This window comes from Dasypus novemcinctus, chromosome 16, assembly GCF_030445035.2.
Source record: "Dasypus novemcinctus isolate mDasNov1 chromosome 16, mDasNov1.1.hap2, whole genome shotgun sequence".
NCBI lineage: Eukaryota > Metazoa > Chordata > Mammalia > Cingulata > Dasypodidae > Dasypus > Dasypus novemcinctus.
The window spans coordinates 44,522,276-44,549,996 of NC_080688.1; positions in this window are offsets into that span (position 1 = coordinate 44,522,276).

The following is a 27,721-nucleotide window of genomic DNA, read 5'->3' on the forward strand; positions in this document are numbered from 1 at the left end:
TGCAGATATCTTTGGTGAGAAAAGATGGCATGTAAGTGCAAAAGAAAAATTTCAAAGTTGAACTTTATTTTTTTGGGATTTCTATTTGCATGAAAGCTCAATATAGCATTTTTAAAAGATTTCCTGATATGTTAATGATGTCTAGAAAACAGTGCATCTGACCAAAGGACATCAAGTGGCTATGTGGTCAGTTCTGTCAGACCCACCAAATCCTAACGTTGGACAAGTCCTGAAAGAATTCATCCTAAGATAGAAGGGGCACACCTGGGATCAGGCATAAGCAGGGCTGGAGGACACAAGTAAGTTGTCTGAGCAAGTAGCCCAGTACACCATTTTTGTATTTTCATCTCTTCTTCCTCTTACCCTTTGCTCTCATTGGGGTGGAGGGCTCCCTTTTGACCAACCAACAGAGGAGATGGATCAGCTTGGTGTGTGGTGCAAACAGAAAAGTGACTGCTGCTGCAATATAGCCCTACTAAAGGTGGATCTTCTAGACAGTGGAGAGGGCAGTGGAAAGTGACTGGAATATGAATGGGCTCATGAGTAGAGATGAATGGTCTGGCTAGTTGGAGAAAGATGAGAAGATCAAGGACAAGAAAGTCAGAGGAGAAGCATAATAATTATGTTAGGAGGATGGGGATTAAATACAGGTATCTTTTTATCAGATGTTAATATCAGCAAAGAGCAAACACTATGGAAGAGACATAGAACAACCAAGCATGTAGAATGACATGACAGTTAATATTAGCTAGTCCTCTGTCCCACCCCAGTGCTGGCACAATGGGCTCGTTAGGAAATAATCGTGGTGAAAGGGGTAGAGGTAATGTGTGGGTGCAATGGAATGGGATCCCATTCACCAAGGTTAATCCAGCTGCTCTCACTGCCAGCAAGAGATCAATGCTGAGTACTCAGTATGGCAATATACCCAGTTATGTATGTTGTGAGCCAACAGCCACACCACGGTAAATAAATAGCTCTGAATGTCTTTTACGCTGGAAAGGAAAACAATTCTTCTTGACTAGAATTTTGACACATATTGTGGACGTAAGATAGTGTTTCTTTGAAGATTTCTAGGAGATTTAATCCCTTGACATATCACTCTGCATAACATCATATTGGATCAAAGAACATTCTTTATAGCAAAGGAATGTGGCAGTGGCAAAGCAAAAGGAACCACTGATCTTTTCAACTAACACACTGCCCAGAAACTGCTGTCCTGGTGAATGATAGAATAGCCTTCTGAAGGCACATCTCAGGTGTCAGCTTGAAGAAAAGACCTTGTGAGGATGGTGCACCATCAATGAAGAGTATAGGGTATTGTGTCTCAAAATGTAGGGTTCAGGGAACAAGGAGTAGAAGTAGGAGTGATCATGTTTACCATTACTCCTAGTTGCCCACATGAAAGACATGAACTTCCTTTCCCCACAACTCTAAACTCTGGGAAGTTAGAGATACTGATTCCCAAAGAGGGAACATTTCTAAACAGAAACACAAGTGTCCCATTAAACTTTTATCTGTGGCTACCTCCTAGTCACTTCCTTCTCCTTCTGTGAAGAGCCTAGCAATAAAGAAAAGGAATAACCAGAACTTTGATAACTAAAAAGCAGTCTGCTATCTCATATAGGGACAATAATGTTTGGAAACAGATGCAAATTGAGTGGGTCTTGGTAAATCTTTCCCCAGTTTTAATGGTAAATGATCATATGAAACATCCCCAGCTTGACTGTGGCACTACGACCATGGGCTCAACCTCATCAGGGATGTGGGTCTTGGTGACTCATCAGGTTAGCCTAGATTAGAACAGTTTCAAGTCATTTGTAAGGGGAATCTGGAATGGGGAAGAAGAGGATCGACTAACCACTTCTGAACTTTTGAGATTAGCTGCAGAAACACAAGCTATATCTCAGCTCATTAACCTTCCCTTTTATAAAAGTATTACGAAGTCAAGAAACCAGTTTGGAGTAAGCTGCTCCCAGATGCAGTAAACTCATTCTATGAAGCAGGTGGCGGCCAGCATCATAAGAGGTGGATTATAGTTGATGCTGTGGCTCATCATCCAAATCTTCCTTCAAGATGTAGATCCTCTAGCAGATCCTTGACTGCTAGGAGGATTGGCTGCTGATAGCTTACAGCCACATCCTTATTCAGAATTGATTTCCATCCAAAGAAACTTTCTCTGCCAAGGTTTTCTGTTTGTGACTGGACACTGTAGGAGTAAAGAAGCTTGCTTTCCTTGACTTGATTTGAACATTTCTGAAGGATCTTCCCAGATTCAGAACTCCTTGGGGAAAAGGCAGAAGTCATTTTTGCCTCTGTACCACAATTTATCCTCAGCTCATGTCCAAACTTTCTTCCCTTGCTCCATCACTATTATCTTTGCTTAAAAAACTCCTCAATAAACCTCCTGAACATGAATCTCAGAGCCTCAGAGCCTTTTGGCTGTAGAACTCCAAGACAAGGCTCTAGTATCTAAAAAATAAAGATAGGGGGAAATTATGTTTAGCTTTCATTTAAGTTGTCATCCTAATTCAATAGGCAGGAAAAAAGATGAAATTTCAGGGTAGAATTGCCTTATAAATAAAGTCATTGTTTTAGGATGCAGTATGATTATATTTGACTTCTGAGGAATCTGGGCAAAATGGAACAAAAAAACATAGAGATTGATCTTCACTCATGAAATTCATGAAGGGATATTGGTTAATTTTCATATTTAGGGTTTCAAGCAATGTACTACTCCCTATTTTCATTTTCTTATTTACTCAACATCTATTAAGTTTATGTGACAGCCACTGTGCTAAACAGATTATTTGGATAAGATGCAGTCCTGAAATGAAAGGAACTTACAAGTCAGTGAGAAGATAGACAAGTAAACTAACAAATATAGTGTAATAGATGCTCTAATAGCCATGTACACAATATCTTATGCATACCGGGAATGTAGTGAATGGAGTGGGATGGGAGCCAGCAGAAGCTTCTTCCTGGAGCAAGTAAGATGAGTTGTCTTTAGGAGGAGAAGAGGAAATTATTAAGGCAAGCAAAGGGGAAATAAGATTTGAAAGTGTTTTGTAAAGGAATGACACCATGTCCTGAGGCACGTTTGGTAGCGAATTAGCTATAATTCAGAATAGCTAACATAAAATACATTGAAAAATAAGGTTAGAGAGGTAGGTAGCAGTCAGATTATGATAGTTCCTGGGTATAAAGGAAATGGGATTGAATTTACCCCATCACAGCTGTTTTGAAAGAATTAAAATGGAGGAGTCACTTGATTGATCTTATGTTCTAGAAAGTTCACCCTGAATACAGGCTATTATCTTTCATTTTAAAGATCAAGAAAGTTATATTGCAGGTAGTAATAACATGGGTAGTCCTACCCCTTTTCTAAGATTTAAAATAACGTGATACAAAAAAATTCAGGTCCATGTTGGTCCAGATGATGGCTGAGAATGTAGGCAAAATTGAGGGAACAAAGATGGAATGGTGAATCCTGGGGCAGCACCAATGAGAACCTATTAGTACCACTAGAATTGAATGGTTACTGAAATCTACTTCTCATGACTGAAACTTTGGTCAGAGAAATAAATCAAATTTAAATTACATTAAAATGTCATGGGTGGGGGTATGATGAGGTATAAAATTTCTAAAAAGGTTCCCAGGGCAGAAGGGAGGAGGAAGCAATGAAAGAAGATTGGCATACACTGTATTACTGGAACTTTCTAGTGACCAAACTCAATAGGAATTCAGAATGCAATGAAGCTTAAGTGATAAAATTTATAGATGTCAGCCCAGAGTTCAAGGAGGCTCAGCTGATGGTGTCCATAAATTTAAGGTTCTGGGTCAAGCAGCAGGATGGAGAGGGTTGGAGAATGCAAGAGAAATGGAAATAGTACACAGTCCCAAGTTCCCTCCCTCCTTCCCTTTCTTCCTTTCTCTCTTTCATTCTTTCTCTTTCCTTCCTTTCCTCCTTCCATTTCTCTCTCCATCCCTCCCTCCTTTCTGTCTATCCTTCCTTTTCTTTTTTTCTTTCCTTCTTATTCAGTAAAGCTGGAATAAATGCTTTTAGGAGTGAAATTGCCCATCTTTCTACTATATTATCCATCTTTTCATCACATTTTGTGAGCACATTACTTGTAGTTAAAATTCTTGCCTGCTACCTCTTTTTACTGGATCATGTGTGATCAGCTTCTCTCTCTAGTTTCCTCTTAAGAAAGGAAAATTAATCTTAGTGGGTTTAAATGTTGTTATTCTTCTCCAGAGAGAATTTCTACTTTCTTCCATTAGTTAGATTGGATGGATAAATGATTGACTGATCACCTCTGCCCAATCTGGAATTTTGCTGGGTTGGGACTAGACTGTAGTTTTGGTAAGACTCAGTGTGTGGTTTGGAGCTGTATGTACTCCATAAAAAAACATGTTCTTAAACTGTGTCCATTGCTGTGTGTGTGAACTCATGTAAACTGGGCCTTTTGATGAGGTTACTTCCTTTGGGGTATAGCCCAACTGAGGGAGCCCAGGGTCCCAGGATGTCTCTCCCCCTCTTAAATGAAACATAGCCTGAAAACTTAACTGCTGGCATAAACTGGACACTCACTAGTTTAAAGGTAACAAGCTTCCACAGAGGAAGGAATGTGTGGATGGTTCTGCTATACTCCCTTCCTGTAATAACATCACCAAACATCCCATTTGTGTGCTTCATGTAACTCTTGCAAGGTTGATATTGCATGGTCTCCACAAGGCAGGTCATCACAGGTTTATTTGGCAAAGTCTCAGCAGAATTTTGGGTTCCAATATCCCCACCAATATCATCATCCCATATGTCTAATCCTAATTCCTTGAGTTCCACTCCTTTTCAATCAATACCTTCACTTTAACCAATGAAACCCTGCTGGGTTGAGATTTTAGTTTCCTTTATAACTCTGCTACTCAGAGTTTGAGTTTGGTTCTCACATACCTCAAGCCTGTGGCTGGAGGAGACAACATTTTCTTTCAGTACACACATAAAAACTTTCACATCATTCATGCGACATTTAGGTTTTAAATTTGAAGGCTTTAGCTCATCTCTTTCTTTTGTAACTTTATCCAGAGTATCTAAGAGAAGCCAGCCAACATCATTATACCTTTTGACTCCATGAAACTCTGTTAAGGTATTGAAAATGCCCTCAACCAGATCCTTGCTTCTTATAAGTGTGGAAGTAGGAATCCAGTGATGATATTTTGTGTGTCTCCATTGCCAACAAATGCCATGTGTTGTTAGTGGCCTCTTCATTATTGGAAAGGGAGTTATCAGTATCCTTGAGTCCAATTACAGTAGAAAGCCAATTGAAAAACTCCCAGAACCTCCTCAGACATCCCATATATAAGATTCTGTTCCTCAAGAACCGCTCCTGGTACCAAGTTGTATTAGTCAGGGTTCTCCAGAGAAATAGAATCAAAATGAGATATCTGTCATTAGTAAGAGATTTTTTAAAAAATTCTCTCACATGACCATGGGAATGCACAAGTCCAAACCCACAGGTAGGCTGCAAATCAGGATCTTTGGTGAAGGTCCGAATGAGTTTCCAGAAGATGTTGGCTATCCCAAGTCAAGCTGGACAATTTTCTCTGAATGCTGAAATCACTTGCCCCTTTAAGGCATTCAACTAATTAAATAAAACATCACTTATTGCTGATGGCAATCTTCTTGGATGATTGTAGATGTAATCAGTAATCTTTGCAATCAACTCACTGATGATTAAAGTCTGTAAGTGCCCTTGTATTACAATTAGCCCAGTGCTTGCTTGACCAAGCAACTGGGCACAATTACCTGGTTGAGTCGACACACTAACTTGACCATCACAAATACCAACTCAATCAGGTTGGGTCTTAATTCTCTTTCTTACAGGGTAGGTCTTATAGTGGAAAAATCTACAGGAAGCAGCCAGAAACTGAACATCAATGCAACCTGGAAGAGAAGAGAGAAGCCAGGAGAGAGCCATCATATTCATTACCATGTGATAGAAAAGCCAAGGACCAAGGATTACTGCCAGCCAGTCCCAGAACTGCACAGTATTTTGGGAAAAAAAACATCATCTTGATGACACCTTGAATTTGGTCTTCTCCTAGCCCCAAAACAATGAGCCAATAAATTCCAGTTCTGAAGTGAAACCATTGCATGGTGTGCATTAGTCTTCGTCTGTTAACTCCAGTTTTTAGAGCATGGCATCATCTTGATGACACCTTGATTTTGGTCTTCTCCTAGCCCCAAAACAATGAGCCAATGAATTCGAGTTCTGAAGTCAATACATTGCATCATATATGTCAGTTTACATCTGTTGGCTCCAGTTTTTAGAGCATGGCTTGTCCAGGGTGTGTGCATCCTACACATAGATTTAAGTTCCTTCAGAGGTTTTCATCTTAGCTCTCTAGGCTCTTGCCCTACACAACTCAAAAATTTTAGAACTATTTTGTGGAATAGGCCAACCACGTTTGAAGAATACACCTCTCACCTTTTATGTGTTATTGCTTCCTGATCATCACGAGAGTATAGGATTTATTTTGTCTTTAAGAAACACTTGACTGAGCAATCCAGACCACCACAGTGTTCCAGAACTCAGCAAAAATCCATGTATTTGAGTCTGCTGGAGAGTCAGATTCATCATTCCAGTTCTATATAAGAACAAAAAACTTTCCAGGTTTCTCTTCCACCCTACACTCTGCGTAGGCTAAACCTGATCTTTAGTCCTGCACATCACCAGGGCTAAAATTTCTGACAATCTTCAGCTTACTTTGAGTGGTTCTTCTCTGCAATTATAGTTCTTCTAGTCTTCATTGCTTCCACATTTCTCTGATGCTCTGAACATTTGATTTCAGTTTGTAATTTTCTGGTTGCTTTCAGGTTGTTGCAGTAAAAGCCTTATCCTTCCTAACTACCATAGCACCAAATTTTTATAGTAAATAAATTAGACAACTTTTATTCCCAACATAATAAGTGTTACTTTAATAGTCATAGATTTAAAAAATATATAATGAAGAAAGGTGTAATGACTTTATTAAATCTTTGAAATAAATTTGAATTTTGCTAATCACAAAGGAATTTATAGCATTTGAAAAATAATTCCATACATAGTTTACATTATACTTTCAGACAGCACATAAAATACTGTGGAATGTAGATTCACAAAACCATTGCATGATTAGAGTTTACAGATCGGCAAACATGAGATTAAATGTTTTATCTAAACATACTAAAAATCAGTATCCTGTGCAGAAATTAATCAAATTCTGCCAATTCTAAATCTTGATCTCAAAATGCTGCAACTTCCTAGTTTGAAGGTAAACTCATAAGCAAAGTAAATATTGGCATATGACTTCTGTGAGAAACTATATATATTTTCTTTGCTTTATTTTGTACTTTTAATAATTGAAATTATAAACAACTAAAAACTAAAAATAAAACAGTTGAATAAAAACATACATTTCTCATTTAAATGAACTGGGTACATAAAAAATTTTTTTGATTATATAATATGCTACACAATATATTTGGTTCATAGTAATGCAATCATACAGTATTTGTCCTTTTGTGTCTGACTTGTTTTGCGCAACATAATGTCCTCCAGTTTCATCCATGTTGTTATGTGTTTTATGACTTCATTTCTTCTTATAGCTGTATAATATCCCATCATGTGAACAGACCACAGTTTGTTTATCCATTTGTGTGTTGATGGACACCTGGGTTGTTTCCAACTTTTGACAATCGTGAGAATGTTGCTATGAACATCGGTGTGCAGATGTCCATTCATGTCATTGCTCACAGTTCTTCTGGGTATATGCTCAGTAGTGGTATTGCAGGGTCACATAGCAAGTCTATATTTAGCTACTTTAGGTGCTGCCAATCAATCCTCCACAGTGGCTGTACCATTCTGCATTCCCACTAACAGTGAAGAAGTGTTCCTACCTATCTACATTCTCTCCAACCCTTGCAGGTCTCTGTCTTTTTAATAGCGGCTGTTCTGATAGGTGTGAAATGAATCTCATTGTAGTTTTGATTGGCATTTCCCTAATCATTAGTAATGTTGAGCATTTCTTCATCTGTTTTTTGTCATTTTTATTTCTTATTTGGACAAATGTCTATTCAAGTCTTTTGCCCATTTTTTAATTGCATCATTTGTCTTTTAATTGTTGAGTTGTAACATCTCTTTATATATCCTGAATATTAAACCCTTATCTGACATGTGACTTCCAAATATTTTCTCCCATTGAATGGGCTGCCTTTTTACCCATTTGACAAAGTCCTGGAAGGTGCAAAAGTGTCTAATTTTGAGGAGATCCCATTTATCATTTTTTTCTCTTGTTGCACATGGCTTGGGGGGTGTAAAGTCCAAGAAACCACCACCTACCACAAGGTCTTGAAGATGTTTCCCTACATTTTCTTCTAGTTGGTTTATGATCCAGGCTTTTATATTTACATCTTTGATTCCTTTTGAGTTGATTCTTGTATAGGGAGTGAGATAGGGTTCCTCTTTCATTCTTTTGATTATAGATATCCAGCTATCCCAGCCCCATTTGTTGAAAAGACTCTTTTGTCCCATTAACATTGACTTGGTAGGTTTATCAAAACCAGTTGACTGTATAGGTGAGGGTTTATTTCTGAGTTCTAAATTCTGTTCCACTGATCGAAATGTCTATCTTATGCCATTTTGACCACTGTGGTCTTGTAATATGTTTCAAGGTCAGGCCGTGAAATTCCTCCTACATCACTCTTCTTTTTTTAAAATGCTTTTGGCTATCCAGGTGCACTTTCCCTTCCACATGAATTTGGTAATTGTCTTTTCTAATTCGGTAGAGTAACCTTGGGGTTTTGATTGGTATTGCATTGAATCTATAATTCTGTTTGGGTAAGATTGACATCTTCACAATATTTATTCTTCAAATCCATGAGCGCAGAATGTCTTTCCATTTGTTTAGGCCTTTTAAAATTTCTTTTAGCATTGTTTTATAGTTCTCTGCATATAGGTCCTATACTTCTTTGGTTAAATTAATTCCCAGGTATTTGAATTGAAAACGGAATGTTCTCCCTGATTTCCTCCTCAGATTGTTCAGTACTAATGTACAGAATCATTACTGATTTTTGCATGTTGATCTTGTATCCTGCCACTTTGCTGAACTCATTTATTAGCTCAAGCAGCTTGTTGTGGATACTTCAGGATTTTCTAAGTACAGGATCATATCATCCACAAACAGTGAGAGTTTTACTTCCTCTTTGTCTATTTGGATTCCTTTAATTTTCTTTTCTTGTCTAATTGCCCTAGATAGAACTTCTAGTACAATATTGAATAACAGTGGTGACAATGGGCATCCTTGTCTCATTTCCGATCTTAGAGGGAAAGGTTTCAACCTTTCCCCATTGAGTATGGCTGTGGGTTTTTCATATATTCTTTTTATCATATTGAGGAATTTTCCTTCTATTCCTATCTTTTGAAGTGTTTTTTATCAAAAATGGATGCTGGACTTTATCAAGTGCCTTTTCTGCATCGATTGAGATGATCATGTGTTTTTGTCCTTCAATTTGTTAATGTGGTGTATTACATCGATTGATTTTCTTATGTTGAACCAGCCTTGCATACCAGGAATAAATTCCACTTGGTCATGCTGTATAAGTCTTTTGATATGCTGTTGAATTTGATTTACAAGTATTTTGTTGAGAATTTTTGCATCTATATTCATTGGCGAGATTGGCCTGTAATTTTCTTGTCTTGTAGTATCTTTATCTGGCTTTGACTTCATAAAATGTGTTGGGTAATTTTCCCTCCTCCACAATTTTTTGGAAGAGTTTAAACAGGATTGGTGCTAATTCTTTTTGAAGTGCTTGTTAGAATTCACCTGTGAAGCTATCTGGTCCTGGACTTTTCTTTGCTGGGAGATTTTTGATGATGGATTCAATCTCCTTAAATGTAATTGTTTTTATTAAGTTCTTGTATGTCTTGTAGTGTCAGTGTAGGTTGTTTGTGCATTTCTAGGAACCTGTCCATTTCATTTAGGTTCTCTAGTTTGTTGGCACACAGTTTCTCATAATATCCTCTTATGATTCTTTTTATTTCTGTGGGGTCAGTTGTAACTTCCCCCCTTTTATTTCTGGTTGTATTTATTTGCATCTTCTCTCTTTTTACTTTGTTAGTCTAGCTACAGGTTTGCCAATTTTATTTTATTTTACAAAAGATTTATTTATTTCTCTATCCCCCCCCACCCTGGTTGTCTGTTCTCTGTGTCTATTTGATGCGTCTTCTTTGTTTGCGTCTGTTGTTGTCAGCGGCAGAGGAATCTGTGTTTCTTTTTGTTGCGTCATCTTGTTGTGTGAGCTCTCCGTGTGTGTGGCACCATTCTTAGGCAGGCTGCACTTTATTTCGTGCTGGGCGGCTCTCCTTATGGGGCACACTCCTTGTGTGGGGGCTCCCCTACATGGGGGGCACACCTGCGTGGCACAGCACTCCTTTCGCGCATCAGCACTGCGCATGGGCCAACTCCACATGGGTCAAGGAGGCCCGGGGTTTGAACCACGGACTTCCCATGTGGTAGATGGATGCCCTAACCACTGGGCCAAGTCCGCCGCCTGCCAATTTTATTGATCTTCTCAAAGAACTAGCTTTTGGATTTGTTGATTTTCTCTATTGTTTTGTTGTTGTTGTTGTTGTTCTCAATTTCATTTATTTCTGCTCTAATCTTTATTATTTATTTCCTTCTGCTTGATATGGGGACTGGATTGCTGTTCTTTTTCTAGTTTCTCTAGTTGTTCAGTTAAGTGTTTGAATTTAGCTTTTTCTTCTTTTTTATTATAGGCTTTTAGGGCTATAAATTTCCCTCTCAATACTGCCTTTACTATAAGTTTTGATAAGTTGTGTTCTCATTTTCCTTTGTCTCAATATATTTACTGATCTCATTGAAATTTCTTCTTTGACCCACTGATTACTTAGGAGTATGTTATTCAGCCTCCACATATTTGCAAATTTACTTTTTTTCTGTCTATTCTTGATTTCCATTATTATCAGAGAAGGTGCTTTGTTTAATTTCAATCTTTTTGTCTTTATTGAGAGCTGCTCTGTGCCCTAACATGTGGTCTATCCTGGAGAAAGATCCATGGGCATTATTTCCATGATTACCAGAGAAGTTGCTTGGTTTAGATTCATTCTTTTTATATTTATTGAGAGCTGCATTGTGTCCTAACATGTGGTCTAACCTGGAGAAAGGTCTATGGGTACTTGAGAAGAATGTCTAACCCACTAAGTTTGGATACAGTGTTCTGTATATGTCTGTTAGGTCTAATTCGTTTATCACACTGTTCAAGTTCTATGTTTCCTTTTTGATCTTCTGTCTCATTGTTCTATCTAATGATGTGAGTGGGGTGTTGAAACCTCCAATGATTATTGTAGAGATGTCTATTTCTCCCTTCAGTTTTCTTAGAGTTTGTCTCATGTATTTTGGGGCACCCTGGTTAGGTGCATAGATATTTATAACAGTTATATCTTCCTGGCGGATTGTCCTTTTATTAATATACAATGGCCTTCGGTATCTCTTAGAACTTTTTTTGCATTTAAGTCTGTTTTGTCTGATATTAGTACAGCTACTCCTGCTCTTTCCTGGTTCTTATTTGTGTGGAATATCTTTTTCCAACCTTTCACTTTCAGCCAGTTTGTATCTCTGGGTCAAAGGTGAGGTTCTTGTAAGCAGCATAAGGATGTCTGATTTTTTTTTTTTTATCCATTTTGTCAGCCTGTATCTTTAAATTGGGGATTTTAATCCGTTCATGTTCAATGATATTACTCTAAATGCACTATTTTCTTCCTTCATTTTATTCTTTGGTTTTCAAATGTCATATCTTATTTTTGTCTATTTTTCATTCTTTTGGTTTACCTTTCTGCTATTCTTTCTTTTATACTCTCTTAGAAACCTGTCTCTCTTTTCTTTCTTCCTTTTTTTTTTTTTTCAGGTTCTAAGGCTTCCTTTAATATTTCCTGCAAAAGTGGATTCTTTTATGTGAACTCTCTTAGTTTCTGTTTGTTTGTGAATATTTTCTCACCTGAAAATTTTTTGTTTAGTTGCATACTTTTATAGAAGCTGGATCATATAATATTGGCTATTATATAGCATTATCATTACTATTAAAATGTACACTTGCTTTAAAAAATGGTAATAATGCAAGATGGGTGATTCTTGAGAGAGTAGTTTGTATTTGTTCTATATCCTCCAATAATAAATCTAGGTTCTTTGTCCATCCATGGTTCAAAGCATTTTTGTTGTTAGGCTCAAGCACAGGTTGCTTGCAATCTGTTTTCTAGACTTTGTTTTCTAGATGTCTGATTTTTTAAATGGGGTTATGTTAAAAGAGACTGGGATTGGGGTCATAGTAATTCGTGGTAGAAACAGACAGACTTTGGTGGGCTCTGCTCCTGGGTGAATCCTAAGGAGATTGCTAGGCCTACAAGAGGAATAACTGTTGACCAAAGATGTAGATACTCCCAAGATAGAGAATCTGTGCTATCATAGAATTGTGTTTTTAAGTGACCCATGTGAAACTGACCATGTGTGCTTAGCAAAAGTGGAGTTCTCCAAACTCAGAAAAGTTTCCTCAATTTTCTTTTATGACCCTAGGGAAGGAGAGAGAACTACAATAAAAATGGAGATTGAATTTCCTTGTAGACCAGTTAATTAGGATCTCAGAGATTAATCTTAAAATAATTTTTTAAAAATTGACAGTTTTTGCTTCCCCAATTGTGTGGCTCCAAATCTTACATGTAAAGATACATAAAATAAAGTGCTAAAATCAGCATTAAACTAAAAAATTGTTGGTGGCAATGTGGAGGTGAAATCATCAACATTGATTAGATACTTGGACTCCAAATCAAACCCTTTCCCCAAGAAAACTACAGAAACAAATATCTGAATCGTGAACCAAACAATCAGCCATAATTTAAACATTTTGACTATTTTATGTGTGTACACAGCTAGTGAAGCATTATTGAATTCTTTAGGCACTTTGCAATGAAAACTGAAGAAATTATTAAAGAGAGTTTCAGAATTGGCCTAGTGAAGAGCTGAATGAGGGAAAATGGTTCAAGGTCTGCTGTAGAATGAAAATGCAATATCAGATATTTCAATTCAGGTAAAGACATTATGCATTTCCCCACACCAGAGTTCCTTCTAGAAAATGATACTCCCTAATTGAAAAATTTTACTTCTTTCAGTAAAATGACATTTCCTGAAGAGTTAATATTTCAAAAGAAAAAAAAATAGGTTGAGGAGGTTTCTTATAGAAATTATAGAAATAAGACTCATTGTAAAATGTAAGGATTAATGTGTTAATCAGAGCTCTATGAACTCTCACATTAAGTGGCTTTGTTATGCTAATTCACTTGTAAATGAAGAATGGAATAATTCTCCCATTATTGAATATTATTCCTAAAGGTCCGATTTAGAAAAATAGAGATGGCAAATGATGGTAAGTTTTGGATAAGCAGTTCATTTTAGTAAAAAGGTCACTTTCTCCTCCCCATATTGCTACACATCCGTTAAGTTTTATATTTAGTGTTTTTCAACCCATGAAATCTATAACAAAGTATCTGCTCAGGAAGAAAATCACATAAGGAAGTTTTGGGAATTTGTTTCTTTGTAATTTTCCATTAAAAGACAGATGTATTAAAACAGAGGCAATATCTTAGTTCACCTATGCCAGTGGTCAAAAGTGATGACCTGAGAGTTATATAATCAAAAGAGTTGCATTGTGTACCTTGTATGTTTTGTTTTCCTTTTAAAAATTTTGAGTTTGTTGAAAATATTTTGAAAGTTGAGGAATTGTTTAGCAAAATACCAGTTTCTGTTTTTTTGTGGAAAATTAGATGTAACAATAAGGCTAGCATTCCTACCTGGCAACAGTCACCTGAACCAGAATGGCAGCTATTCCTGGTAGACAATCTTTGCAGTTCATGACAATTTTTAGATACTATGTATCACCATGGCCTGTGCTATTGTTTTTCTAATAATAGGATTAAGGGGAAAGTGCTCTATTCTTATAATCTGTCTCTCTCAAAAGTGGGAAAATAAAGGGTTATCTGAGTCAGCTGCAAATTTCAAGGAAAATATTGGAGAATATATTTTATGAAATACTAATAGTATTGCATGTTTGATAGTAAGAACATTTCTACCTTAAAAATATTGCATATATACATAATGAAATGTACTACATGGTTGAGATTCGAAACCAACATCAGAGAACTGATGAAAAACTTAATGAGCTGATAAATAAAAATATCATCAGGGTTTATTTTTGTATTTTGTTGGTTTTCAAAGGCTTGGTTGTAAGTCAAATGCTGTAATAAAATGTAGTTATTTATAATATAAAACATCATTCAATTGTTAAAATCTGCTGATTTAAAATTCACAATTAAAAGTCTATTGAACTTAGCATAGAGTAAGTATTGCGATCATTTGCAAATTTAAATCTATTTCATAATACTGTAGCTTAATTTGCTGAAGGTATGGCTGGGTATTGACAGAACAAGATTAATGGGAAAAAATCACAACATCATTCCAGTGAAGTTATCTAATCAGATATGCCTATTTTTCTGTAGTGGTAAACAGATAGTAAATACTTGGCATGAAACTTCTGAGAAGCACAATATCAAGCAATGGTGTATTTTTTGTCCATTCAGAATTCTTCAAATATTAATGAGTTAAAATGAGTAAGCAAGAATACAGATGCTTCTCTTATATTTAGAGAGTAACAACAGATTTGATATGAAAATTAAACTCGATGTGGCAATGTTTGCGAGTTCATTGCACTTAAATCAGAAACTCCTTTGCATTCAGAAATCACTAAAGATAAAACATTAAAAATATAGTGCAATAGGACATGGCAGTTAATAATATAAACCAAATAATCAACAAACTATTCATTATTCTGCTTGATTAATTAGCGGTGTAAAAGAATGGTATGCAGTCATACTTGAAGTTATATGACTTCGCCTTGATCAAATTAAAGAAATCATCTTGCTTATGTCACTCAAGGGTAAACTTCCACCTTATCTTATTTATCTAATATTGGCTTGAAAATGTAGACTTTTTGGTTAATATCTAATTTTGGATAAATTTTAGTCAGATTAGCCATAATTCATTGTACAGTTCTATGATTACAGTCATCCATTGGTTCAAATGTATCTTTGAGAAATCAATTGTTAAGAAATCATAGATTTGCCCATGGAGGTAAGTAGCTGTGCAGTGAAGGGATAAGACAGGGGTACAGGGACACTACTAGGTTGGGCTTTGCAGGCTTGAGGGACTTTAGGGTTGGGAGGATGGGTCAGATTGTCCATGGAATTGGGGGAAGGATTGGGGGAGCAGGTGAACATGGGAGATTGCCAGATACGTGGTTGAAACCATACTGTTGAGAAAGCTCTTTAGAAAATACAATAAGGAAGGGTTCTGGGTTTAAGGTGCTTGATGGGGGGCATCTGGCACAGGATGCACCTGGAGCTGGCTCCTAGGTAGTGTGTGAGTGATCATCTTTTCGTAGTGTGCTATATCAGTGGGTGGGGACCAATACAATGAGCAGGAACGTGTTGTATCCCCATCTGGGGAGGCATGATGTTCTCAAACAGAAGGGAAGGTGTCACTTGAGAGCCTGGGTGGCTCCCAATGAGGGAGGACAGACTAGTGCATCAGGCCCTCAGCATTGTTGCAAGTATCTATGGATCTTGTCATTCAGGCACTGAAGCTTGGTTGTCACTGTGGGTCCTGGGGGTGTGGAAGAGAGGAATGCAGTAGATGGAAGAGGGGGTAACTGGTGGGCAATGGAAGTGTTCTGCAGGATTGTGTGGTGATGGATACAGGCCATGTTAAATTTTACCAGAATTTGTAGAAGTGTATGGTCTAAAATGTAAACCATAATGTAACCAAAAATTTATAAAAGTGGACAGTCTAAAATGCAAACCATAATGTAAGCTATAATGTAACCCTGGATGGTAGATATGTTTCAATATTTGTACATTAGTTGTAGCAAATGTAACATTTACGTGTAAAAACATCATTGCTGGGGAGAGGGGAGAAGGGGGAAGATGTTGGGTATGTTGGGGCACCCTGTATTCTGTATATGACTTTACTGTGACTTAAAACTTTTTTGAAGACATAATAAAAATATATATATATATAAGACACTGAGGAAGAAATGGAAAAGATTGCCTTGACACTGTACATACAGGGCAATACCTATTACAGTGAAGAAAGTCAAACCATCAAAAAAGGCTTATGATAGTTTTCATTTTTTAATACCCCAATTTATTTTTTACTTTATTTAGTTTTTCTAAATTATTATGTATTTTATTTCTAATCTTTAAACCAATCATTATTATTTCATTTTCCTATTAAATTAAATTGGCAATATATTAGGCTTCATTTTGTAAGAAGTTTTGGGTCACAGGGGGTTCAACTTTGGCAGGGGAGGAGCATTGGTGTGAGGTGTCATTGATGGGGGATGCATGGGTGGGAGGGAGTTCGCCAGGGCATGCCTGTAGGGTATATAGATATGTTTGGATTTTCATTGGTTATTGACATCATGGATAGAGTTTCACATAACAACTGAGGGAGTGCTGATTTCCCATCCTGGGGAGCTCTGTCTCATTCCCAAATGGAACATCAACAATCCCCCAAGTGCAAAGGCAAAGACCAGTGAAGAAGGATGGTCAAATGATGGGCCCTTGATATTGATGATTATGCTTATAAGCCTGTGTGTTTGAAATTTCAACTTGTCCTAGAGCTGCAGGGTGCCTAAAAGTTACCTCCTGAGGGCCTTCATGTTGCACACATGTGGCCATTCTCTAAGCCAAACTCAGTATATAAATGCATTACCTCCCCACCCCCCATGCTGTGTGGGACATGACTCCCGGGGATGAGCCTCCCTGGTGTCAAGGGATTACTACTCATCATCAGCTGGTAATGTAACTAGAAAAAGACCTTGAATAAAAGGGAGAAATGGTAAAGACAAATGAGTTTATAAGGCTAAGAGACTTCACAATGAGTCAGGAGGTCATCAGAGATGTTGTGCTTATGGCAAATCTCAAAGGATCCCAGAGAGAGCCAAAGTAGATACAACCCCAGGTAGTGTTGCTCCTGAAGGCTACAAAGACACTGAGGTCCTATGGTCATGGCAGATGACTTTGGAGTTCAGTACCTTTCCAGTCATTCCAGTCAGCCCTACTTTGGAACTTGTGCTCTTGAGTGTGATGGAGTTGGACTCAGATGTGATCTTTCTACATATAAGTCTTCTGTCACTTTTACTGAACCTGTGGTTGGCACTGGGGTTGGTGTATGCTCAGGAGACTTGACTCTGTCACTTTTACTGAACTGTGGTTGGCACTGGGGTTGGTGTATGCTCAGGAGACTTGACTTTCTGGGCTGTGCCTGTGCCAGCTGGGCCCTGAACCTCAGCAGAGTTGCAACATACACTCTCCAGTTCATTGGACTTACCCAGGTGAGCTAGCAGGGAGATAAAGATGTTCAACCGCTACAGCAGGGAACTGAGAATCTGCAACTGCAAGCAGGAGAATTGCATCCATCAGCCATGTGGGATCTAAGCCCCCTTTCAATTTAGAGGTGGAGTGAGCATTGTTGTCCTAGGAGCCTCAGAGTGGAAGAATAAAATATGGATTAGAGTGGACTTACTGGTATTCTACTATAGAACTGTTGTGACTCTAGCAATGGAAGAAATTGTGTCATGGATATGGAGACAGTGGCCACAGGAGTTGCTGAGGGCAGGGAGAGGGAAGAAGAGGTGTGATATGGCAGCATTTTGGGACTTGGAGTTGTCCTCAATGATATTGCAGGGACAGATACAAGACATTATATTTCCTGCCATAACCCACTGAATGGACTGGGGGACAGTGTAAATTACAATGTAAACTATAATCCATGTGGTGTAGCAGTGCTACAAAAATGCATTCACCAAATGCAATGAATGTGCCATAATGATGAAAGAGGTTTGTTGATGTGGGAGGAGTGGGGGTGGGGGGGTGGGGGGGGAGTGGGGTATATGGGAATCTCTTATATTTTTTAATGTAACATGTCATGTGATTGATGTATCTCTAAAAACAGATTTTTAAAAAGCTAAGTAGCTGTATTATCAGACAAATTAGAATTTGGGGAAAAGAATATTATCAGACATACAGAAATTCATTTTACAATAATAAAGGCCTAAATTCATTTTAAAAATAAGAAATCATAGAGACCATTTTATTTGCTAAAATCTGGTTCCAGAAATTTTAGCAATGGCCCAACTGTGTTCCAATATTTTGGACCTCAAGATTAAAATTGGATAAAGATTTTTTTCATTTCTGACTTTGTAAAAACTAATGTACATTGTTTAGTTAGCTTTTCATAACTAATATTGACAGTTTGAATAAAGAGCTGCAAATAGAAGTCATGCATATGTGGTATAATGGAGTTCTGAAACTAAATATGACAGAATTAAAATAATAGTTCTACAAATATTTCTAGAGTAGTCTTTTATATATACACACACACACACACACACACATATATACACATACACACATGTTCAGAAAGTATCTGTGCTTGTGAACAGGCGCTTCCCATTATGGAAATAAGTATCCCAATTTTTAAAATTTAAAGATGTATTCTTAAACATAGCCACAAAAATCATTGCAAATAGCAATGCTATCTAGGTACAAAAGAAAAGATGTTAGAACTTTAGTTCTAGAATGAAAATTTTAAAAATGAATAATTAACTGTAGATATTATTTTCTGTTTCTTACCTTAAAACACAAAATCCAGAACATTCATGTTTTGTTATATTATGGACTTGTTCATGATTTTTTCTGTTACATACCCTTCAATTCGATAAAATGCAATTGTATGGAATTTAATCAATTCAATTACTACTTAATAATATTTCCCAAACCGTTATCAATTTGTGTTTGGCTTTATATCAGTTACCTGTTTGTGCATGATAAATCCCCTAAAGTGGTTTATAAGTGACATATAAAAATAACATTAATTTTGTATGTGAGTGTAGACCACAAGAGAGTAAGGCTGGGCTTGGTTATTCTCAAGTAGGCTTGCATATGGTCATGTGTTTGCAGGTTGACTATGCTCTATGTGCCCCTCTATCCTTTTTGGGAGTCTTACAGTAGTCTGGTTATTCTACCTTGGCTGTATCAGAGACACAGGAGAGAATCTCAGTGTACAAAACCACTTCTGTCAGCACCTGCTTCTCTCATGTCTGTTGTCTTTGCACTGTCCAAAGCAAACTCTGTGGGTGAACCCATAGTCAAAGACATGGAAGTTCAGCCACCCATGTGGGAGAGCACTACAAATTGCACAGCAAAGAGCAATGAATTTGGGACATCATGAATCTATCACAAGCAATTCGCAGATACACCCATAAAAAAGTGTTAAGAAGATAACAAAGAAGGTGTGAGAGTAAAAAATAGGAATAAATAAACATGTTCAAGAAAAGAGGCACAGAAACCTCTGTCAAATGGCCTTAATATGGTTAGATAAGGGCCAAAATATCTCTTAGTCATGGCAACATGAAGATCATTGGTGATCATGACAAGCATGGATCAGTGCTGGGAATGAGGCAAGATGTGTGTTAAAGAGTAAAGGAGGACTTCTATTTCTGTAAATAAACTGGGATAGATAGCCTAAAAGAGTCTCACTGCAGAACAACAGGATATGCTACATGTGATATTGTTCAAAATTCTTTCAAATGGATAACTAAACTTGCAAAAGTACAATGGAAACCTTCAGGAGCCAATGAAAAGAAAAAAAGGAGGTTAAAAAAATAGAGTGAGAAGTTTGAACTGATTTCCTTGACTTCAGTTGAGAAGACTGCCAGACTCATCTTGTTACTCTGGGGAATGTAAAGTGGCCTTCAACCTGGTTGTGGTATAAATTTCGGACTGAAGACCCTGAGTGATGCCTGAACCCTCACAAATCTACAGGCTCTGTAGCAGGATAGAGAACTGGGGCCCTTGGTTAGAAGGAACCTCAAAATCTCTTTGGAGGTATTTAGCCCTACCCCTCACAAGAATTCCACAGATAAAGCGTTCTAACTACAAGTCCACAAAACAAAATTCAGAAAATTTGAAAAAATGAACCAAATAAACAAAAACTTAATTATGAAAAATAGAAAATATTAATTCTATTAATACAATAATTAAACTCCCAGTAATAGTAGAATTCTAAGCTATAGACTTTTAAAAACTGCTAAGAATAAATAAAGAAGAAATAATCCTAACAGAATAGACATCTATGGAAAAAGATTGTCAATTTTAAAATGATGAAATAGAAATTCTAAAAATAAAATGCATATAATCATTAAAATTAAAAAAAAAACATATGAACAGGTTAAATACATTGAATATTCAATCAATAAATTGGAATAGAGCTTTGAAGGGCCACTGCATGTCTGCATCAAAATGGAAAGCAATGACCTATTTAAGTCATTTTCTGATAGAGTACTAAAAACTTATTAAAAGTGCATTATTTGGGAAGTGGGTGTAGCTCAAACAATTGAGCTCCCAACTACCATATGGGGATCGCTGGTTCAGTTTTGGTGCCTCCTAAAGAAGACAATGAGCTGGTGCAACTGGCAGCTATGGCAAGCTGACACAACAAGATGATGCAACAAGAGACATGAAGAAAAACATAATGAGAGACACAGCAATGCAGGGAATGGAGGTGGCTCAAGTGATTAGGTGCCTCCCTCCTACATCAGAGATCCAGGGTTCAGTTCCCAGTACCTCCTATAAAACAAGGAAGATGAACAGACACAGCAGGTGCAAACAATGAGGGTGTGGGGAGAAATAAATAAATAAATTTTTTTAAGTGCATTATCTGTATCTCTCTTATAAAGATTTTAGTTAAATTTCTTTTATACTGTATTCACAGTTTGACTGGAAGACAGGTCAAAGTCATGAAATTGATATGAACCATGTAGTGCTCACAGGTTCTTCACTCATTCAATATCTAAGACATTGCTTTTGGGTTACACTTATTATCATAGTCCCTCTTATCCCTGAGTTTGGGTTTTCTGGAAAAAGGGTTCTTAGTCCAAACACAGACATGCTGTTACCCTAGACAAACAGTTTCCTAGACCTGCTCAGGTGTTTATAAAGGCTACTGTTGTTCAGAGCTCAATAACAAACAGAAACTGGTAAAGAGAACCTTTTAGTTTTCTTAGTGATCAAAACTTTAGGATAACTTTACTAATTGAGATTCTTAAAATGATTTCATAACCTGAATATTAAAACTGAACAAGCATCTAACTACAGAGATTTTGGTTCAACTCCTGGTAGTTTTTAATTTAATTTCTTGCAATCTTATTAACAATAGCTTTATATAGACTAACTAAGCAAACATCAATAGTCATTAAAATGAATATTATTCTTTAGGCCAATCATCACAAAAATTATTTCTTGCCTTTGCTCCATTATAAAACCCCTCCAAAGAATGCTTTTATTTATTAATTTAATAAGGAAATGGTTAAAAACATAGACTGGAGCCAGAGAGATCTGGTGAAGCTGTATGACTTGCCATGCCTAGTTTCTTCATTCATAAAGGGAAAATAACTTTGGTATCTGACTTATATTGTCCTTAAAAGGATTAGATTTATTTATATACTTAAAACATTTAGAGCTATGCAGACAAGAATCTCATTATTTTTGCTACTCTCCTTAAATATACATTCATTTAATAGTAACTACTTTAATTCTCAGTTTAGTGACTGCACCTATAACATGCATATATGGCAAATCAATTGACTATAGAATAAATAATAATTGTTAACAGTTATTCCTCCACTCATCTATATATTTATATCTTTAGGAATATTTATTAAATTCCCCCTTTTCCAAGGTATGCAAATGAACAATTGCAACAAATTTTCCCATTAAAACTGTTGTACTTACATATGTCTGAGAGAACTATGAGAGGCTTGTCGAATAGCTAACTTTTGAGCTGAAACATGAAGCATGATTAAAATATGTCAGGCTACTAAGGGACTATGGGAAGATATGCTTGAAAAGCAGAAGGAAACCCAAGAAAGCACCCCTAACCCTAAACACAAGGTATACTAGAAAAATTTGAAGCCTGTGGTACACTGAAGTCATCCATGGCAACAACCAATCTCAAACGCAACCCAATTCCTGACTAGATTAACTCAACCACTCACATGAATGCCTAGCAGAAAGGACTATTTGCCGTCACGAAAGTCATTTATCTCAATCACTGCTGACCTACACTAGCTGTCTAGTTTTCAAAACAATCTATGAGACATATAAGAAGACAAAAATAAAGTCAAAACACTGCCAAAAAAATTTTAAAAATCAGTCAACAGAACAGCACTCAAATACAATGCAGATGTTGGAACTACCTAACAGGGAATTTACAATAACTATAGTTAATATGTCATAGGTCTAATGGAAAAGATTGACTGCATACATAATCAGATGGGTGCAAAATCATGCAAGAGTAGATAGATGGAAACTATAAGAAAGACTCAAACAGAAATTCTAACAATTAAAAAAATAAAAACCCACAGTAACAGTGAGGAAGAATGTTTCCAACAAGCTTAACTATAGGCTTGACAGAGCCAAGAAAATAATCATTGAACTTGATAGACAAATCCAAAATTATAGTTGGAGATTTCAACACTCTTTTCTCAGTAATTGAAAGAAGAAGACATAAAATCAATAAGGACATGAAAGACCTGAACAAAACTACCAACTGATTTTACCTAATTGACATTTATAGACCACTCCATCCAACAAAAGTAAAATAAAAATTGGTTTCAAATGCACATGGAACCTTTTCCAGGATGGACCATAAAACAAAATTTGATAATTAAAAAATATATAAATTATACAAACATCATTCTTGGACCAAAATAGAATTAAACTAGTAAACAACAGAAAGCTATCTAGAAAATGTTCAACTATTTGTAAGTTAAACAACACATTTCTGAATAATTCATGGGTCAGTAAGAAGCCTTGAGAGAAATTGAAAGCATTTTAAGTTGAATGTAAGTGAAAATACAACATTTAAAAATTTTGGTTATGCAGCTAAAGCAGTGCTCAGAGAGGATTTATAATAATAAATACTTATATTAAAGGAAGACATGTCTCAAATCAATATCCTAACTTTTACCTTAAGAATAGAAGAACAAATTAAATTTAACACAAGCAGAAGGAAAAAATATAAAAAAGCAGAAATCAATGAAATTGAAAATAGGGAAATTATACAGAAAATAATCAAAAGCTGATTATTTGAAAAGATTGATAAAATTGATAAGCCTTTAGCTAGACTAAACAACAAAATAAGACAAGGATACAAATTACCAACAAGAATAAAAGCAGGCACAGCTGTACAACCCATTTACATTAAAAGGGTAATAAAGGACTACTATAGCCAACTAGGATGAAGTGGACATATTGCTTGAATACACAGTCACTAAAACACACTCAGAAATAAAATAATAAACTAAATTTTACTACATCTATAAGACACATTGAAGTTCTGGTTAAAAATATTGCAATAAAGGAAATACAGAGCCCAAATAATTTCATTGCTGAATTGTAACATTTATGGAAGAAATAATACCAATTCTTCACAATGTCTTAACAGTACAGAAAGCCAGGTGAAAGGTATCTAGAAACTCTCTTACTATTTTTGCCATTTTCTGTTATTCAAAAAATTATTTCAAAACTAAAAAGTACAAAAAGAGTAAAGGGAAGGAATAAGATTGGAACCTTAAAACAATTCATTGAATTATGTCACTAGGAGTATTATATAACCCAAGTTATTGAGTTTCAGAGATTCTTAAGTCTTCCAACTTTGATCTTTTCTTCAGGTTTTCATCCAATGGTTATCTTATCTATTCAAACCTATTATGAACATATAATAACAAAGAGGGTGGAGTACTGCTGCTGACAAATAAATCAATAAACTGGAATATAGAGTGTGGGAATAGAACCACATACTTGATTTATTTTATTTTTATTATTTTATTTCTCCCACTTCCTTGTTTCCCCATGTTGTATTTTCACACTTGCTTTGTCTGTTTTTCTTCTTTGTTTCTTTAAGAGGCACCAGAGCAAACCTGGGACCTTTGATGTGGGAGGGAGGTGACTAATTCCTTGAGCTATCTCCACTCCCTGCTTGGTTGTGTCTCTCATTATGGTTTTTCCTCCCTGTGTCTCTTGTTGTATCAGCTTGCTATGCCTACCCATTGCATCAGCTCTCTGTCTTCTTTAGGAGGCATTGGAAACCTCTGCTCCCTGATTTGCTGTGTCTCTCATTCTGTTTTTTCTTCTTGTGTCTCTTGTTGTGTCAGCTTGCCACACTTGCCCATTGTGCCAGCTCGCTGTCTTCTTTAGAAAACACCAGGGTCCAAACCAGCAACCTCTCATGTGGTGGGCAGGAGCCCAGTTGCCTGAACCATATCCAATTCCCCTCCTTACTTGATTTTTAACAAAGGTACTAAAAGGAAGGTCTTTATCATAAGTAGTGCTATAGAAACTGGATATGTGAATGGGGAAAAATGAACTCTGATCCCTGTCTCATACCATATGTAAAAATTGAATCAAGTTATGTCATATACCTTAAATGAAAACTAAAACAATATGGTTTTAGAAGAAAACATAGAATGCTTTCAAAACATTAGGCTACTTAAAGGTTACTTAAATAGAAAATAAAGAGCACTAACCAATTACAAATTGATAAATTATATTTCATCAAAGTAAAATGTTATGTGTTGAAAATATACCTTTACAGAAGTTAAAAAGCAAGCCACAAACTGGGCAAAAATATTTGTTATAAAAATATTTGTCCAATTTGAGTACAGAATATATTTTAAAGAAATCTTAGAATGCAAGAAAAAAACTGACAAAATAACTCAATAAAAAATGGGCAGAAACTTTAACAGATATTTCACATAGGAAGCTATACAAGTGAACAATTAATGTTTTATATCAGAAATTTAGTCATCCAAGAAATGCAACTATGCACTTATTAGACAGTCTAAAAGTAAAAAGATGGTAAACACTAAATGATGGTGGCTGTGTGAAACAATTCTGATACTTTTTGGGTGGGAATGTAAAATGGTAGAACCATTTTGGAAATATTTTGACGATTTATATTAAAGCTTAACATATACTTTTTCTATAATCCAGCAATTCTACTCCTTTTGGTCTTGAAATTCCTGAGACATATAAAAACATACATCCATAAAAATACATGTATCAGGATTTTCATAGCATTTGCAAACAACCCAAATACCCACCAACAAAAGAACATACATAGAATATTATAAAATGGAATATTACATAGGAATGGTGAAGGCTAGAGCCAGATTCATTGTGTGGAGAAATAAATAAAAGGGGGAAACATGAAAACATTGTAAATTTCAACATTAGAGCAATTGGTTTTTGATAAGTCATTGCTCTCTAGGAAGCACTTCGGATACATATGTGTGCATGTGTAGTTTCACATTAATTGGAAGTTATTTCTGGTATTTAGTAGACAGGTGGGTTAGGGAAACTAGACTAGAATTTGGCAATTCACAGCATAGTTCCACAGAACAAAGGAATTTCCTAGATCCTGGTCAGCTTTTGAAATATCTGTGGATATTCACATAGTTCCAAAAATTTGCCTAAACTCTGCTCTAACTGACATTTGGACAAAAATATGTTTTTGCATATTTTTAATGCACGCTGATTTTCCAGGAACATAACCATCATGTAAATCAACAGAAGATTTTACTTTGTTTGCCAAATGTTGCTTCCTATGTCAGAAAATCATAACATGAATAGCAGTGATGTTATTGCTTGAGAATCCACTCAACACACTGAGTCAGTATGCATTTATATCTGCTGTATTAACAAAGAGTCTACGTATAAGTGCAAGCAACCTCATTTTTTGTTGTCTCCAATATATAGCCATGTTCAAGCATTTTTATACTAAAATGCATATTATTTTATTACAAAGTGCTTTGTATTCACTTTTAAAAATACACAGTTTATAGATTTTTATCTATGCATTGTTTTAAGAAACAAATTTGAGTGTTAGAAAAATTTTGCAATTTCTAAGAATATGATGGTTACTGTTTTAGTTGTCCTGGCTGCTTGAGCAAATATGTTGTGATGGGTTGGCTTAAACAATGATGCTTTGGTTTGCTAAAAGTTGTCAAGGGAATATACTAGAAATGGGTTGGATTTTACAATGAGGATTTATTAACTTATAAGTTTCAAATTCTGAGGTTGAGAAAAGTGTCCAAATCAAGGCATCAGGAGATGTTCTTTCCCTAAAGTCTCCTCCAGCTTTCTGCTTCAGTGGCTTTCTCTTTTCTGGATTCCACAGATTTCAGCTTCTGGCTCCTAAGACTTTCTCTCTCAGCTTCTGGAGGTTTCTCTCTGTGGTCAGGTGTGTCTCTGTGGCTCCCTCTCTTTGTACTCTTCCCATTTATAAAGGACTGTGATGAAAGGATTAAGACCCACCCTTACTGGAGTAATCTGATCAGAAGGTCCTACTTATGATGGGTTCACACCCACAGGAATGAATTAAATTTAAGAACATGTTTTCTGGGAGTATATACAGTTCCAAACTGCCACATCACTATAGGTATATGTTTTATTTCTTTTAATTTAATGCAAAATTTTAAAAGTTGAGAAAGCCTAAATTGTATAGACTATGAAAGAGTTGGCATGTAGAAGAGACTAAAGTAGAGACAATATTAGTACTAAAATTGATTGAATAGAATAGTTAGAAATACAGTTTTCCATATTATATATATATATAATAACAAGAGCTACCTAGTAATTCTTCCATACTTACCTATATCAGATGTTCAGTGTGTGTATTTCTGCGAGTAATTTAATACTTTCTCACTTACTATTGCTTCCCATGTTTGACTTTAAGTTCCCTAAGTAAAGGGACTATATACTCAAACATGTATATTGTCCATCACAAGTCAACACTGATTAGATGTTTTCATAGTTAATTGCCATTTGAGTATGGAGTCTGACATAGAAGTTGGATGCAGAGAAGGGTCTGGTGGCTATAATATGCACAGCTAACTTTGTTACCAATGACATGGTTATACTCTCCTCTACCCACTTATTTCTAGGTCTGACTTGAAAATTTCAGAGAATGAATGAGTGGAATCACAGCAAAGCATAACAAATAATTTGATTTTGACTTTTGAAAAGGTCACACTTTACATTATAGTTGTGACTTGTGGGAGAAATTACTTTGGCAATGGAAAGCAAATACCCTATATGCCAAATCAGGTTAAAGTTATTGTGTCTCGTTATACTGTCTTACTACAGCTTGATTCTTCTGTGTACCAAGGCTTTAGAGCTATTCGCAATTTGATCATAATGATAAAAGCCAGAAACTATTCTTATCTCTGTTTTTCAGATTAGGAAATGCAACCAGGAGGTTACATGACTTGGGTAAGATCAGTAAAGAAATCAGCAGGTTGTAAACAGACATCAGATCTCCTAAGGTCAAAACTTGTGTTCCAAAAAGACAAGTTACCAAATCATGCAGAAATACAATAATTGAAAGGAAACATCTCTGAATTCATTCTCCGAGATTTTGATCACTTGAACTCAGGTTAAGTGAAACAGTACACTCTGTAAAATTTTTATAACTTGAGAAAAATATTACTTTATAATGT